The following is an 18,601-nucleotide window of genomic DNA, read 5'->3' on the forward strand; positions in this document are numbered from 1 at the left end:
TGGTACTTATCTCATAATATTATTATGAGAATCAGCAGGTAATGTGCTTTGTAGACTTTCTAACACTGTAAATTTCCACAAGAAATGGGTGATAATGTGGTGACCAAAGATTTTGTCCTGTCGTCTCTATATGAGGAGGAAAGAAATAGCTTTCCCATAGACCCCGTGACTATCATGTGACATGACCTTCTACACTCCTGCACCTTGCTTTCTATTTCTATTCCCTAGGGTTCTAGTCATCATTATGCAACTCTCTCAGGGCCTGCCTTACCCTGCTTTCATGCTCCTTGTCTTACAGCTTCCTTCTCCGCTATCCTCCACTTTGACTTTCTTTCAGGTTCTGGTGAATAGGGAGGCTGGCGTTGCAAGCCAAGATATTGAGGATGCAGAATGGAAACAGAACTTTGGAAGTTTGTAAACCTCTTCTCCTGTATATTCTTGGAATATGATGAGTATCAGCTATCTGGAATAAGTGAGAAATTCAAAGAGGCAGGAAATCATATACTAGATAAAGAATTTCAATAGGATAGAAGAATAAGCATTTAGTAATTTCTATTATATATAAGACATTGCTGAGCACTATAGGATACAGAAATGAAAAATGACCAAGACATTGACTTCAAGGAGCTTAACATTCTACTGGAAATAGGGAGGAGAATACTACATGTAGTCATGTAAGTAGAATGCAAACAAAGGTATCAGTAGCAATTTTGGAACATGGGGAAAGCAATGTTAAATTCACCCCCAAACAACTTGCAATTCATATTACGAAAATAATACAAGAAGTAATTAAGTCAGAAGTAACTAAGTGAAAGGAGAATGTATAGTGGTTCACAGATGTCTATTATTAGCAATGTTGGTCATCTGGTAGTTTCTTTTTAATTAATCATTTTTGGTAATTAAGTGCTAAGGTCATTTTTTGGTTGTTGCTGAAGGAGTGCATATGCTGGCAACATAAAAATGTGACAAGTTCTAAAATTTCAAAATCTTTTAAAATTACTTAAAACTTTTTTTGTGGGCTGATCTTCAGCACCCTTGGGGCAAAGCCACATTTTACATGCCCCACCTTATGGCTCCAAATACAAAGTAAGTAGTGATTAGTACAAAGGAAATGTATAGACAAAGTATTCAAGGAAAATTTGAGGTGAGAAGCAATACTGGTTGATCATTGATTTTTGAATGACTCTTTCTGGGAGATATTTAGGGATTATTAGAGGAAATTTTCAGGGAATTTTTTTCTTTTTCAGTGGAATAGAGGTGGGAGGGAGAAAGATTAGGTTTCTGTTATTAATTTTTTTCTTAATCTAGTTTGTTTCCTCCCTTCCCATATAACTCTAGACCCTACCACATTGGCCCTTCATACTATTCCAGATCTGTTTACTGATAAACAAGCTCTATAGGGAACTTTCCAACTGCATATCACAAACTGGGCAGTGGACTTCCATCATCCACTTGGTTTATCATATCTAGATAGTTAGGCTAAACTCCTTTGAGTGATTATGGATATACTTCTGGAAGCTCTCTAATGTGCTGAAGTTTGGAGCAATTAGTACAATGTTATCTTCAAACAACAGCATCTTGAGAACAGCTTCTTCTCCTTCCAACAGTATCCTAGTCTTGTGTGCTCAGAGCAAGGTCAGTAAGGTCAAATGGATGTGTTTCAGAAAGAGTTGGACCCTGTTCTCTGAAGTGGTGAGACATCAACATAAGGGCAGCTGAATAAATATTATTTTAAAGCTTTGTCATCTATCCCCTACCTAGTGTTTCTCTAGGTTCTGGGTGAAGACTGGGGGCAATAAACTGTGATGTCTTACAGTTATTCATCCAAAGGGAATCCTTCTTTCCTCCAGGAAAAAGGTAGAAAACTCCCTGTTTTATGAATTGCCTTATATTTATGACTAGAGGAATCTTGAATAGAATGGATGCAAGACATCTTGTTGGGACAGAGTCTTTACAAGTGTGTTTCATTCTACCAATTCAAATATATTTTAAAAAATCAATAAGTAAGAAACACAGTGGGATATGGTAGTCTCTACATCTTTAGTCAGTTGTGTGATGGTAAACACATGATCAATTGCGATGTTTCACTAAGGATCATTAATTCAGAGTGAGAAAGGATTCTAGCAATAATGACTTGTGTTTTGTAAATATTGTGTAGGTTTTTATTAGGATACTTTCCAAATTTGTTGTGGTCCATTTAACACTTCTGAAGTATTTTATATATACATATGATACATATATTAAAACTACTATTACATACCTATGTCTCCTATCCAGCAAAGTATGGATTGATTCTCTGCTGCTTATGCTAATTTTGGCCTAACAATTAACATCAAGAAAACACAGGTGCTCCAACAGGCACCAATACATCATCCATATATGGAGCCAAAAGTTACAGCAAATAGAGAAGTTTTGAATACTGTGGATAAGTTCATTTACCTTAGCAGTATACTTTCCAGGAATGTACACACTGATAATGAGATTGACATGTGCATTGCCAGAACTAGCTCAGGGTTTGGGAGGCTCTGAAGGAAAGTGTGGGAGAGAAGAGGTACTGGTTTGATGACCAAACTGTCTACTGAGCCATTGTGCTGACGTCATTGTTGCATGCCTGTGAAACCAGTACCATGCCAGGAAACTGAATCACTTCCATTTGAACTGTGTTAGAAAGATTCTGAAGATCAACTGGAAAGATAAAGTACCAGACACTGAGCTCCTCTTTTGAGTTGAACTGCCAAGCATTCAAACTCTACTGCGGAAAGCACAACTTGGATGGGCTGATCATCTTTTTTGAATGCCAAATGTACATTTGCCTAAAAGACTATTTTATGGAGAACTCACACAAGGAAGGAGCTTACATGGTGGTCAGAAGAAGCAATACAAGGGCATTCTCAAGGTCTCTCTTAAGAACTTTGAAACTGATTGTGTGTTATGGGAGACACTGACAAAAGACCACCCCACCTGGCATACTCGTATCAAAGAAGGTGCTGTGCTCTGTGAGCAAAGCAGAATTGTAGTAGCTCAAAAGAAACATGAGATGTACAAATTTAGAGACATCTCCATCCCAAATGTTCATATGGACTATTTGTGCCCAACCTGTGGTAGAGCCTTCTGAGCTTGTATTGGTTTGATCAGCCACAGTTAGGTACACTGTACCTTGACTCCAACATAGTGTTGTCATTTTGGTCCTCTTCAAGAATGAAGAACAACAACCAATCTGGCTCTGATTTCAGATGTCAGTCAGTCTTTTAACATGAATTCTGCTAGAGCTTTCTCCCTGATAGCTTTATGCTCAATGTATCTTCCCTGGAGGAGGAGAAGATATTTATAGGTACCTCCTCCAATCATTGGTTCTGTCATTTAGACTCCAAAAGTATAAAAGTCTTAATATTAACTAAAGAAAAATAGAGACAATATATGCTTAAGAGAAGACAATATATACAGAAAATATTTCATTACAAAAAACTTTGAACAAATTAGCTAAGATTTAGGGGCTGAGCAAGTGGTTGAACTCCAAGAACAGGGTCAAGTTTTGTATGATCTTATTAACAGGAAAGGAGGAATAGAAAGAATGAAGCATTCCCATCTTGGGGGCCAAGGTCCAGGGGATATCCAAAAACTTTAAGCCTACAAATATGTGGGAAGGCCAGAAGAGTTTTGGGATAGGAGGGTGAGATCTTAACAAGAGGAATATGAATCAGATAGAGGAAAACCAATGACCATTTTCCAATCCTGAATTGACAAGGCATTTGAGGAGGAATACTTCATTATATTCTCTTTTATTTGGTGATAGGAAAAAAACTATGTGCTGTTGAGTCATTTCAATCATGTCTGACTTTCTGTGACCCCATTTTGGGGTTTTCTTGGCAGAGATAGTGGAATGGTTTGCCACTTCCTTCTCCAGCTCATTTTGCATGTGAGGAAACTGGGGTAAACAGGATTAGCTGACTTGTGAAGGGTTATGCAGCTTGTAAACATCAGAAGTCAGATTTGAACTCAGGAAAATGAGTCTTCTTGACTTCAGGTAGGCAACTCCATCCATTGTGCCACTTAGCTGCAGCTGATAAAAGTTTTTATAGTTTGAAAATGTACTAGAGTGGCGTATATATAGCAGAAGATGGTGGTTATATTGAATTTTAATAAGAGACATTGAGTATTATAAAAATTCAAACAATTAGCCTTTCAAATATTTTTATAATTTTTTAAATTTTGTATCATTTATACTTTTGAAGTTATTAAAGATTAAAAACTCACTAAGACTTTTGGGGCATTCTATATAGATATATTTAATATATATTTTCATGTGATCTGGGATTTCATTATCATAGGCAGCTCTCTGAGGAAACTTTAACAATTCACGTTGTCATTTTTATCTGGACCTTACAAAGTCTTAAAGAGTTGCCTGGCAGCATGGAGAAATAAAAGGACTTGTCCAGGCTCGTATAACTGGTTTATGTCACAGGGGGACTTGAATCTAGGTCTTCATCACTCCTCTCCTGCTGTGGGGACACCATGCTATGCTGGCCCTCAACATAGAAAATGTCTTTAGATAAACAAGCAAAGGAAACTTGGGTAGATCCTTAAGATGACCTGGGTAGAATTAGCTTGAAAAATTCCCTAGTGATAAACACATCTAACCACCCTCCCATTTAGGATGAGGTTGTATCTAACTCACTCCTTACCTCTCTTTCCTATTATTCAATACCCAAGGAGATGAACAGCTTACCTTAGTGAAACTTTCTTAGGGGATAAAATTAGAAACTGCTGGTGATGTACTTTGAGTTTCAAGTAGTGAATTTTAAGTGGATAGATCATGAGCCCTAGAGTCAGGAGGATCTGGGTTCAAATCTGACATCAGATACTCACTAGCTGTGTGACCCTGGGCAAATCACTTAACCTCAAATGCCTCAAAAAAAAAAAAAAAAAAAAGGTGATGATCCTCCTGGCCTTACCATCCTCTCTGTCTTTACCCTGCAGTCCCTTAGAATAGTCACCTCATCTACCTATGTACCCTGAGTCCTGCCATCCTCATTACTGATGCACTTTAAGACATTCAGGCCTTTCCATTTGCCTTTTAGCTTAACTTCTTTTCATGTGTTGCCTTCCCTAACTCAAGTGTGAACTGCTTGATACTAGAGACTGTCTTGATTTTTCTTTTTCTTTTCCTAGTGCTTAGCAGAGTGCCTGACACATAGTGCCTGAATAAATGCTTTTTCATTCACTCATTCATCCATCCATCCATCTGTCCATCCATCCATCCATTCATAAGCATAGTCCATTGTCCTACTGCTTTCATGTACTGAAGTTCTAAATCAGCAAGAACGCCATTACAGCCAGATGTATAATTAGCGTTTTTCACATTTCCATTGAACAATTAAAGAAAAAAACCACAACAATTGAGTTTGTAAAATGAAGTCAGGCCACCCAAAGGAGGAATGACTTCAAACATCCCCCTGTCTGTGCTACAATGGGGAGATTTCTTGCCAATGTAGAGGTGTCAGGCTCCCCCTGGCACCCAACGTTTCCTTCCTCCTAAAGTCAGTGTTTTCTAAAGTGCCTGGAGGTCTGTCTGTCTGTCTGTCTGGTTTAGTTCTCTGGCTAGCAGCAGGCCAGGAGACCCAAACCTTTTTCCTGTCTCCTGAAACAAGCTAATGGGAAACAGAATGTTTAAGAAATAATAATAACAACAGTTGAGGAGGCAGGTTGGGGAGGGGAGTTAAATCTTGGGAAATAAAGCAAGGAAGTTTCCAAAGCCTGTGTGGGAAGAGAATCTTCCGAAGAAAGAATGTAGTGAGTCCATGAATGAGGTGGGGAAGGTGAGGAGAGATTGAGTAGGGGGATGGTGGCAGCCCAAACGTTCTCCTTCTAGCCTTGTGTGCTCAGAGCAAGGCCAGCAAGAACAAAGCAATGGGTTTCAGCAACAGCTGGGCTTGTTCCCTGCAGCGATGGTACAGCTCTCCCAGGGCAGCCTCAATGTTATTTTAAAACTTCGTCATCTTCCCCCACCCTCACTCCACAACGGTTCTGCGGGCTCTGGGGCCATGGATTGTGAAGCCTCCCAGGTTTGAAACTCATTTGTGCTCAGGAATGGGAGGGTCGGGGCCATTGACACACACATCAGTATCCTGCTGCCTATTATTTCCTGTCTTTCCTGGCTTCCCACCAAACCTCAACCTGACAGGTGGATGGAGTTCACAAGAAAGATGAGCCCTGGGTCAGTTTTCCAGGAATTCTGCTAACTAGATTCATAAACTGCTGGGGTGAGGTGGGAGGGCCCTCCCTGGACTGAATGGAGAGGAGAGGCTGCTGAATGGGGCATGGGATTTTTTTTTTTAATTGTCTCTGCTCAAAATCCTGTGATTGTTTTAGCCAGGAACAGCTTCCCTCAGAATCTCAGCTCTTTAAGAACTTTCACTGCTCTGTTCAGGGACAAAGACATTTCCAGCTGCTGCTTCCAAGGCCTCTAGGTTGATAACTGAAGGGTGGTACAGCAGCAGTGAGCAGTCAGTAAGCAAACATTTATGATTGTGTTCCAGATACTATGCTAAGCACTGGGGATACAAAGAAAGGCCAAAAAAATAAATAAATAAAGACAATCCCTGCTCTCAATTCTAATGGAGGAGTTAATGTGTAAATAACTTAGACCAAACAAGATATAGGAAGAATGGATGGAATCTTTGAGGGAAAGGTATTGTCAGCTGGTGGAACTAGGGAAGGCTTCCTACAGAAGGTAGGTTTTGAGATGAGTCTTGAAGCAAACCAGGGAAGCTGTAAGATAGGCGTGAGAGGGCAAAGAATTCCAGACATTAAGGGACAACCAGTACAAAGATGTGGCAATGAGAATTCAAAGACTTGCAAAGTGAACTGTGAGGATGGATCAAAGAGTTCATGAATGGATGTGTATATATATATATATATATATATATATATATATATATATATATATATATATATATATATATATATATATATATATATATATATATATATATATATATCCACATATATTCCATCTATATGAAAATGGATATATGTAATATATATGTATATATAATATATATGTATGCATGTATATATAAATAGATATGTACGTAATATATATGTAAATAAAAATATTAAAAAATAAGCTGAGACTGAAAACATAGAAAAGGGTCAGACTACAAAGAACTTTAAATATAGGACTTTATATTTGATCCTGGAGATAATAGGAAGTCCCTGGACATCCTTGAACATCTTTAGGGACTTAAGGTGTCTTCAGGATGGGTGTTTGGATGATTGGAGAATTTTGAAAACTGGAAATGATGAAGGTCCCTGGCCTAGTAATGGAATGAAGTGAGGTGTGGTAGGGGAAGGAAGTTGACCAATGACAATACGTGATTCAGATGGAGCTAGAGAGCCCATTTAAACTTAAGGAAGTGATTTATTCCATCTGAGCCAAATTCTAAATAATTTAAAAGCCTCTGCTTCTCCTGTCTGCTGATTCTATTTTTCAATAAGAGGAATGTGGACTAGTTGGACAAATGACAGTATAAATCTCTCTCTTCCCTGCCCTTTCCACCAGAAGCCACCAACAGGAAGAGAAACAGATGCCAGTATTTTAGAAGGGCAAATGGCACATTTATCCCTTTTTCAAGGGGGAATCAGCCAGACTGATGTATGTGTGTAAATACATACATACATACACACACACACATATATATACATATATGTATATATCATTTCATCATTATTATTTTCTTTCATGTAATTATTGTTCTATGGTTTATTCTTTGACCCACTCGTTAGTTAGGATTTCATTGTTAAATCTCCATTTGTGTCTGTGTCTTTTGTTTGTGGTTCCTGAAACAAATTTATTTGGAGGGACTATTTTGATTGCATTATGGTCTATAAAAGATGTTTTAGTGATTTCTTCCTTTTGACATTTGTTTGTAATGTCTCTATATACGGAAAGCTAGAAGTTATAAAAGGGTCATGCTTAAGGAACCTAGACTTGGCAATCAATGTAGATTATGCAAAGACCCAGTAAAACTGGGTGATACAACATTGTAGGCTATAAAAAATAAATACACAGCAAGACACAACTGCTGGTTGAAATGATACATCAGAAAATCATTGTCTTTTGTGTACTAACAGATGACAAGTCCCCATAATGCATATATAGACCTCAAAAACTCCTGGAAAATCTAACTGATAAACCATACTGGAATCAGACCACTATCAGAAGCTGAACTTGCTGGCAATTACAGGGATATAATATTTATCTTAAAAAAGAAAACCCCTTAAGAAAACGTTTTTAATAGTTCTTGCTATAGCAAATATTCATAATCTCCAAACTACATGGAATGAAAAGCTTTCAAGGTTACCCAGCAGAAGAGGTAAAGATCACATGGGTATGGGATGAGGTATATAGCATCACTATTGTCCTATCAGTTACTAGAATTGTGCCAAGTACACTTTTAGTGGGGTTACAGGACATTATCTTATGTCTTAGTACTTATATTCAGATATAGAAAACAGTCATTTTATCTACTTCAGCAAGTTAATACAGCATTATATATAAAAGTCAACCTGGTAATAAACATTTATTAAGCACCTACTATGTGCCAGGTACTGTCCAAAGTGCTAGGGATTTGAAGGAAGACAAAAGACAGCCCCTGTTCTTGAAAAGTTCACAGTCTAATAGGAAAGACAACATATGAATAACTAGGTACAGATAAGTTAGATACAGGAAAAATTGGAAATGACCAACAGTGGAGTCACTAGAATTAAGAGGGATTTGGAAAGTCTTCCTGTCGAAGGGAGGATTTTAGCTGGGTCTTGAAGGAACTCAGGGAAGACAAAAGGCAAAATGAGGAGGAAGGGCATGGGAGGTAGCTGGTGAAAGTGCCTAGAGTCAAGGAATGGAATGGCTTGCTTGAGTAACGAGGCCAGAGTCACTGGATTGAGGAATGTGTCAAGAATGTGAGGTGTAAAAAGACTGGAAGGGGCATATTGTAAGCAGACAATTTTATACTTGATCCTAAAAGTGATAGGGAGCAAGTGAAGTTTATTGAGTGGACCGTGACATGGTCAGATATGTTTTTTGATAATGGAGTCATTGAAAGTATATTCACGGATATGAACCCGCAGATAGAATGAGAGAGGAGCACATATAATGTATATGGAGACTGTATGATCCTTGTCATCATCTACCTGTGGGGAAAGCTGTGCGTGGCAAATGCTGGTAATAATAGAGCCATCATTGTCACAAATGGAGAAATCTTCCCCATATTTTTAAATTTCACCCTGGACATAGAAAGCCAGTGGTTCTAGTACATGGCTTTCATGCAGCCTCACTTGCTGGGAAAAGTTTACACATTTGGAGTTTCTAAGGAAAATGCAGAGAAAAAAACTTAGAAGGAAGATGCTCTACAGGAAGTACAATATGACAGGTTGGACATATAAAACTATTAAGGATGATGACCTGACGTTTTCCCTTATATATGGAAAAGGCAAGAAGGCATGAGTGATGGTAACTATTGGTGTAAACAAGGGTCTTGGGAGACCATGACCTGAAGGTGCATGTCTCTAACATCTATATAAAACTATTCCTATCTCTTCAGGTGAGAGTCTACCATTTCACACAGGGTGAGCATGGAGCAGATGGCATGTTGATTTTAGATAGACTCTGGGATGTTTTAGCAAACAAAGAAGTGGCTGAAGCAATCATACAATGTCTTCCTAATTGTGATCCTGATGACCCCCACAGGTATACCCTGGTAGCTTAAGACTTGGTCCTGCAAGCCCAAGGTGTACTGAAGGACAGAGACTGGGGAATATCCAACACCTGGCTGAGGTCTGAAGACATTTCTATCTATGTAATTCTTATAATACACAGCAGCCTTTAGGCAAGGGGCAGGGGCCCCATGGTGTCCTGGGCCAGATGTCATCTGAGGTCTCTCCCAACTCTTAAATTTCAGGATTTTTGTGATCCTGTGACAGTTGAGTGGGGTATGGACTGGAGAGGGAAGAGATTTGTGGAAGAGACACCAATCAGCAACTTATTGCAATAATCCAGGCATGAGGTGACGAAGACTTGCACCATAGTGGTGGCAAGAGACTCATTGTAGGATTATTTTTAAAAATCTGAAACCCATTTAAAAAGGATGAAAATGAAATAATGATGAATTATATTTATATTACATTATGTATAATGCAAAACAGCTTTGGTATAGTGGATAAAGAGTTGGCCTTGGGACCAGGGAAACCAGGGTTCAAGTCCCACATCTGGCACGTATTTGCTTTGTGACTGTAGGGAAGTCATTTAACCTCCCCATTCTCCAGGTCACTCTCTCTAAGACTATAAGTTAAAGAATTGTTCATGTGTACTGGTAGAGGGAATTTTCTCACTTGGGAATTCTCATCCTAATGCAATAATATTGTATAATAAATAATAGCTCACTCCAACTTCAATATAATAGCCAAGAATATCATAGCCAATAATAGTCAAGTCCAATGAATTCTTCATGCCATGATAGACAGGTAACAGAAAAGTAGGTTTATGCTTGCCAGTGTACAGTGATGTACAGTGGGATTTGGTGAAAGTCTATATTCCATGTAAGTGCCTGTCAGTGAGTGGGTGTCAGGTAACAAGTTCTGAAATACTGGAAAACTGAGTTCTAGCAAATGATCTATTAGATTAACCCTTCAGTCAGTGTAATATAATTGCTTCTAATAGTCAAGGAAATAGATAAATCAGCATTTGCTGATGGGTTAGTTCTAAAACAACATGATGATCAGCCTGATGCAGAGGATAGCAGCATGATGTGTGATTCTTTGTGTTCTTATACCCTAAGGAGGTACAATATACCAAAACAAATTGGAAATACTAAAACTTGACTTGCTAGGAATGTCTCAGTCCAGATGGTACTGACCACTGAAGTAGGCAAATCATGAGCAAGGTTGAAGTGACCTGAAGATAGGAACGTTTTTATTATGTAGCAGAATTATTGACACTTAATAAATATAAATTGACTGATTATATCATAAAAGAGTTGGAAATGGATATTACTAGTTAGAAACAAGGATTTCATACTGTTGAGGATAACCTTGACCCCAACTCAACAAGGTATTATAGAAGTATGAACACAATCTTAAAAAAATAACAATTCCTAATCCCAGATTAGAGGGAATGAGAAACAAAATTTAAGATTCACTTAAATCTGAAGAGGGAAAAATTGAAGACCCTAAAGTTACTGAAAATCTTCACTTGGTACAAACTCCAGAAATCATACCTAATAAGGAAACAGATGCCAAAAATTATACTGATGTCTCAAGTGATTTTGAAGAGGAGATAAATATACTATACATGTATATATAATACTATATTTATATAAATATACATAATATAAATAGATTGGAATGTCAAAAAGCTGCTCCCCCCTTTTAGTTTGACAACATAACTCTCAAAACATTTTCTATTTAACCTTAAAAATTATTTGTTTATTTTAATTTATGTTAAAATAAAAAAAATGAGAAAACAAAAGAAGAAGAACCTGACCATAGATAGCTACTAAAGTGTAAAAGAAGATGTGGTTTCATATTCAGAGGAAGATAGTGAGGTAAAAAAGCCACTCCTATTCCAAAGAGTAATATCAAACTATCACAAGCCCAAAATGTGAACTTCAAAATGACTTCAAAAAGCAAAAAAGAGAAGGGGACAGAGCCAAGATGGCAGAGTAGAAAGACGCACATACACATAGCTCCGAACCCACAACCCATAGAACATCTGCAAATAGCAACTCACTGCGAGTTCTGCAGGACCAGAGGCCACAGAACATTGGAGCGAAGGAGATTTCTGTTCCAGAGGGACCTGCAAACCTCTCGCAAAAGGTCCTTTTGCACTGCGGACTGGGAGCCAAGTACAGCCCTGCCGCGGCCACGGCACCGAGAGGAGCAGATCCGAGCAGGAGCAGAGCCAAGCAGGCTTCAGGGACAGAGTCTCCAGCAGCCACGCGGTGGTGACAAGGGTCGGTGAGAGGGTCTCTTTGGTGGGTCAAGAGGGGAGTGGGGTGCCCCCATAACTCAGGCCCCCTTGGGAGGCAGAAGCGGAGGTGGGAGCAGACAGGGGCTCCCAAAGCAGGCAGGAGCCTGGATCCATTGTTGAAGGTCTCTGAATAAATCCCCTAAGGGAACGGAGCCTGTGACGCGGCCCTGCCCTGACCTGAGCACGTGAACTTAATCTCACACTGAATAGCAGCCCTGCCACCGCCAAAAGTCCTGAGGCTGGAAGCAGCATTTGAATCTCAGACCCCAAGCACTGGCTGGGAGGATCAGGAGGCGAGGTGGGTGTGAGGAGAATATTCAGAGGTCAAGTCACTCGCTGGGAAAATGCCCAGAAAAGGAAAAAGAAATAAGACTATAGAAGGTTACTTTCTTGGTGAACAGGCATTTCTTCCCTTCCTTTCTGATGAGGAAGAACAATGCTTGCCATCAGGCAAAGACACAGAAGTCAAGGCTTCTATATCCCAGCCCACTCAATGGGCTCAGGCCATGGAAGAGCTCAAAAAGGATTTTGAAAATCAAGTTAGAGAGGTGGAGGAAAAACTGGGAAGAGAAATGAGAGACATGTAGTCAAAGCATGAACAGCAGGTCAGCACGCTGCTAAAGGAGACCTAAAAAAATGCTGAAGAAAATAACACCTTGAAAAATAGGCTAACTCAATTGGCAAAAGAGGTTCGAAAAGCCAATGAGGAGAAGAATGCTTTCAAAAGCAGAATTAGCCAAATGGAAAAGGAGATTCAAAAACTCACTGAAGAAAATAGTTCTTTAAAAATGAGAATGGAACAGATGGAGGCTAATGACTTTATGAGAAACCAAGAAATCACAAAACAAAACCAAAAGAATGAAAAAATGGAAGATAATGTGAAATATCTCATTGGAAAAACAACTGACCTGGAAAATAGATCCAGGAGAGACAATTTAAAAATTATGGGACTACCTGAAAGCCATGATCAAAAAAAGAGCCTAGACATCATCTTTCATGAAATTATCAAGGAAAACTGCCCTGAGATTCTAGAACCAGAGGGCAAAATAAATATTCAAGGAATCCACCGATCACCTCCTGAAAGAGATCCAAAAAGAGAAACTCCTAGGAACATTGTGGCCAAATTCCAGAGTTCTCAGGTCAAGGAGAAAATATTGCAAGCAGCTAGAAAGAAACAATTCAAGTATTGTGGAAATACAATCAGGATAACACAAGACCTAGCAGCTTCTACATTAAGGGATCGAAGGGCATGGAATAGGATATTCCAGAAGTCAAAGGAACTAGGACTAAAACCAAGAATTACCTACCCAGCAAAACTGAGTATAATACTTCAGGGGAAAAATTGTTCTTTCAATGAAATAGAGGACTTTCAAGCATTCTTGATGAAGACACCAGAGCTGAAAAGAAAATTTGACTTTCAAACACAAGAATGAAGAGAAGCATGAAAAGGAGAACAGCAAAGAGAAGTCATAAGGGGCTTACTAAAGTTGAACTGTTTACATTCCTACATGGAAAGACAATATTTGTAACTCTTGAAACTTTTCAGTATCTGGGTACTGGGTGGGATTACACACACACACATGCACACACGCACACACACATAGAGACAGAGTGCACTGAGGGAACTGAAGAGGATGGGCTCATATCTTTAAAAAATGAAATCAAGCAGTGAGAGAGAAATATATTGGGAGGAGAAAGGGAGAAATGGAATGGGGCAAATTATCTCTCATAAAAGAGGCAAGCAAAAGACTTATTAGTGGAGGGATAAAGAGAGGAGGTGAGAGAAAAACATGAAGCTTACTCTCATCACATTCCACTAAAGGAAGGAATAAAATGCACACTCATTCTGGTATGAACACCTATCTTACAATACAGGAAAGTGGGGGATAAGGGGATAAGCAGGGTGGGGGGGATGATGGATGGGGGGACATGGGGAGGAGGGAGCAATTTGAGGTTGACACTCATAGGGAGGGACAGGATCAAAAGAGAATAGAAGTAATGGGGGACAGGATAGGATGGAGGGAAATATAGTTAGTCTTATACAACACAACTATTATGGAAGTCATTTGCAAAACTACACAGATTTGGCCTATATTGAATTGCTTGCCTTCCAAAGGGAAGGGGTGGGGAGGGAGGGAAGTAAAGAAGTTGGAACTCAAAGTGTTAGGAACAACTGTCGAGTAATGTTCTTGCCACTAGGAAATAAGAATTACAGGTAAAGGGGTACAGAAAGTTATCTGGCCCTACAGGACAAAAGAGAAGATGGAGACAAGGGCAGAGAGGGATGATAGAAGAGAGAGCAGATTGGTTATAGGGGCAATTAGAATGCCTGGTTTTTTGGGGGGGAGGGGACAAAAGGGGAGAAAATTTGGAACCCAAAATTTTGTTAAAATGAATGTTAAAAGTGAAATAAATAAATTTTAAAAAAAAATTTAAAAAAAAAAGCAAAAAAGAGAGATAGTATGACTCTAACTAGCCCAGTAAGTATGCCAAAACACAGTCATTTGTAAAACCTACCATTTGGTATAACTATAATGAATAAATGCACTCATCATCTTCACTGAACAAAAAGTGTAAAAAAAACCAAACCAAAAAAAAAACATGTCAACTTTTAAGGACCTGTGTACAACAGCATATGTTAGCCATTGCTCCTGTAAGGACCACAGAAGTGAGGTGGAGCTATTGGGTAATGCTTCTGTAAGCACGTGAGCCAAACACCAACATAGCAGTAGGTACTGAAGATCTAAAGAAAGATATGAGAAGATAATATCAACAATTAGCTGGCATATGCAGTAGAAAACTTGAATGCTCTATTACCTCACTAAAGAAAACATGCAAAATAGAATAAGAAAACTTAAAAAATTAGAAATTTTAGATTCTGTTCATTGAAAATTAAAGTCACAAGGTGAAGGATGATACAAGGAGCCAATGCAGCAAAAATAGCAAAAACAATAATAGAAACCCAACCAATTCAATCTGATGCCAATAAAAAACAACAAAGCTTAACACAGTGGCTTAAGAAACAAAAAAGTCAGATAGATAATATCACAGCAGGAGAATAAGAAAAAAGCCTGCCCCTCTAATAGGTTTCAAGAACTCCTATACAATAAAAATACAAGTTGAATCAAAACCTAGACGGAAAGTTTCTGTTCTTAGTGCAAGTAACATTTCATTGGGAAGTGACTAAAACTTTACGCTCTCTGTAAATTAGAAAATGACAGGGCTGGATAAGATTTATAATTACTAGCCCTAAGGCTTCACAGTAGTAGTTGAATTACCAGCAAATCGTTTCATCAGCTTCTTTGATCCAAGCCTGATCTCATCTTTATTAATAGAAGTAGTCACCTATCTACTACCAAAAAATGAAAACACCAAGGAACTCTCCAAATGACCGCTTACATGTTGATGTACTTTATGCAAAGCAAGCAGTTATGTCTTGTATTGCTCCAAAAATATCTATTTTATATATACATATATATATGTATATGTATATGTATATGTATACATACATATGTGAAGATGATATATTAAGGGGCAAAAAGTGTATGCCAAGTTTCTAAGGTTTTAAAGAGCATGTCATTTTTGATTTGTACTTAATGAGATTTGGTGATTATTGAACAAGCTATTCCAAAGCACCATGACATTTCTACTTCTACTGAGAACTACGAAGTTTAAAATTGACTTCCACATTCAAAACTTATTCATGTACTACAGGCACATAAAACAGACCCACATATAATGAGAATTCTAGAGCATTATATATCCATATGAAAAATTGCCCTCGAATAATAATAATTATAATTATCATTATCATTATTATAACAGAGATTCAGTAGGGAAGGCCAGAATCATGTGGGAATAAAATACCATTCTTAGCATCACTTTTGTTCTTTCTACTGTAGGAGTTGTGCCAAGGATGCTTTCAGTGAATATTTATTAAATGGTCTTCAAGTTTGTACTATGTATCTGCACGTGGTAGGCACTAAGGATACAAAAAATAATGGCAAAAATAGTCCCTATCCTGAATAAGTTCGTAATCTAATTGTGGAGGAGGGTGGTGGTAAAGAAGAGAAAACATGTAAAACAACTGTTCAAACAAGATATACAAGGATAAATAAGAGATAATCTTAGAGAGAAGGAGTTAATGTTAAACATGTACTCTGAGCCAGGCACTGTTGCTAGGTGCCCGGCAAACAAGGGAAAGGGAATAAGAATTTATATGACTCCTACTATGTACTAGGCACATGTCATTTGCCATTTGATCCTCACCATGACCCTGGGAGATAGCTTTATTATTGTCCCTATTTGAACCCAGGTCTTTCTGATCCAAGGTTCAGCACTAGATCCACTTAGACACCAGCTATCTCTGCAAATACAATGAATGAAATAGCTCCTACCTGCAGGGAGGTTACATTCTAAGAAATGAGACAAGGGGCATGTGTAAGTATATGGAGAATAAATATAAAGAGAATAAACACAAATGAATACAAAGTGATTAAATACAGTGTATTCAGAGAGGGAAGATGTTAACAATCAAGAGATCCAAGAAAATCTCAAAATACCCTCTTGCTAATTGCCATTCACTGAGCACCAAAAAGACACACACACACACACACACACACACACACACACACACTTTATTTCTAGTCAGAAAGAAATACACAAAAATGTCCAGCAACCCTCCAAATAAACCCTGATAATAAGGGCTTTCCTTCTTCCACGACACAGGAAGTCAAGTGGAAATGAAACATAAGAGAACTGTTGAAACTTGGTGCCATTGGTTCATCCGCTAAGAATATCCTATATGTATTAAACACCTAGAACAAAATTGAAACACCTTGAAGATAAAGGAATCCAGATAATTCAAGTAATTTTTGATTGACATGAAAGCTAGGAATAATTATTGCACTCTGTATCTCTTGATTCTGTTTATTCAGCAATAAAAGTTTGGACTTAGAAGGTGACTGTAAAGATCATTGAGAAATCTAGAACCGCAAAAGACACTAAAGATCAAACACTAGTTCATTTCACTTATGTTATTCAAAATAGACATATACTTCAAAGGAAATAGGTCATATTGATTTGGCTTTTTTGCTGGGAGTATGCTAATAGATGTTTAAAAACCATTAGAGAAAAATGTAAGCATGACACATTTTTAAAATTTAATCTGTCTATATCAGTGGTATCAAATTCAAATAGACTATGTCCTTGCTGGCAGTATATTGACTTCAAAACACAAATTAACTATATCTATGTTGTATTACCAATTTTTTAAATGTTGTTAAACATTTCCCAATTACATTTTAATTTGGCCTAGCCCGTACTTAAGAGTTTTGAGTCTATTTGCCGCTAGGCAGGAAGTTCAACACCTCTGAAAGACAATCAAAAAGTCAGTTCCTGAGTTGTAGGCAGCATTTAGAATTTCTGAGGTGTAAGTGCTCACACTTATTGGAGCCTTTCTATTCAAGTCTCCCACATCGGGCAAAATGGGAGATACCAGGAAGTATCCTGATTCTGCCACTTGCTAGCTGGGTGATCCTGGGCAAATCATTTAAAATCTCTGAGCTGGAGCCCATTAGACCTGACTCCAGCATAACCTTAGGCTTTCTCTTCAGTGATGAAATTCATGACCCATCCTTGTTCATCCAATCTGACTCCTTTTCTTCTCCTCCCATAAGCTTGCCACATCCAGGATAGTTGTGAACAAGCTGCCAGGTTAGGTTTGAGCAGGCTGTCACCTAGAGCATTCAGGGTAGGTATGAGCAGGTTGCCATATAAAATACTCAGGGTAGCTGTGAGTAGGCTTCAGTCTAGAATACCTGGGGTAGGTATGAGCAGGATACTATCTAAAACATCCAGGGTAGGTATGAGAAGGCTGCCACTTAGAACGCACAGGGGAAGTGTGATCAGGTTTTAACAAAGAAACCCAGGGTAGCTGGGAGCAGGCTGCTATATAGAAAAAATGAAGAACCTCAAACAAGGAATTGAGTAAAAGATGCCATCAATGAAATGTACCCTGGATAAAGATGGTCTTTTCATCAAGGAGAAAGGGATAACAGGTATATAGCCAGAGTACTCCAAGAGTATCCTTTCCATGTCAGAAGAAGTGGAGAAATGTGCTAGATGTGCTGGATAAAGACCCACCCATGTGCACACACACACACAAAACACAAACACATATACATGCCCATACATGTACATATACATATATATCCATATTAAAATAATTTACACATGCAGACAGCATGTCTATAATTCTAAGCAAAGTAGTAGAGTAAATGAGAATTCATCTTATAGTTAGGAAGATCTGGATACAAATTCTACCTATGATGCATACTGGTTGTGTGAGCCTTATTTGATTCCCATCTGTCTACCTCATAGTTGTTCAATCATTTTTCATTTGTGCATGAATCTTCATGACTTCATTTGGAGTTTTTTTTTCAATTAATTTATTTGTTTTCAGTTTTCTTCCATTTGGGGTTTTCTTGGCAAAGATACTAGAGTGGTTTGCCCTTTCTTTCTCCAGTTCATTTTACAGATGAGGAATTTGAGGCAAACAGGATTAAGTGACTTGTC

At 38.3% G+C, this 18,601-nt stretch overlaps 1 long non-coding RNA gene and 1 pseudogene across 1 annotated transcript in view; one reads left to right on the forward strand and one right to left on the reverse strand.

Moving 5' to 3' along the window:
- LOC140528694 (uncharacterized) overlaps positions 1-18,601 on the reverse strand; it is a 41,840-nt gene that overhangs the window by 11,544 nt on the left and 11,695 nt on the right. The gene's annotated exons all lie outside the window — the stretch shown is intronic.
- Positions 9,003-9,887, forward strand: LOC140530451 (protein phosphatase 1H pseudogene; annotated as a pseudogene).

Source organism: Notamacropus eugenii, chromosome 2, assembly GCF_028372415.1.
Source record: "Notamacropus eugenii isolate mMacEug1 chromosome 2, mMacEug1.pri_v2, whole genome shotgun sequence".
NCBI lineage: Eukaryota > Metazoa > Chordata > Mammalia > Diprotodontia > Macropodidae > Notamacropus > Notamacropus eugenii.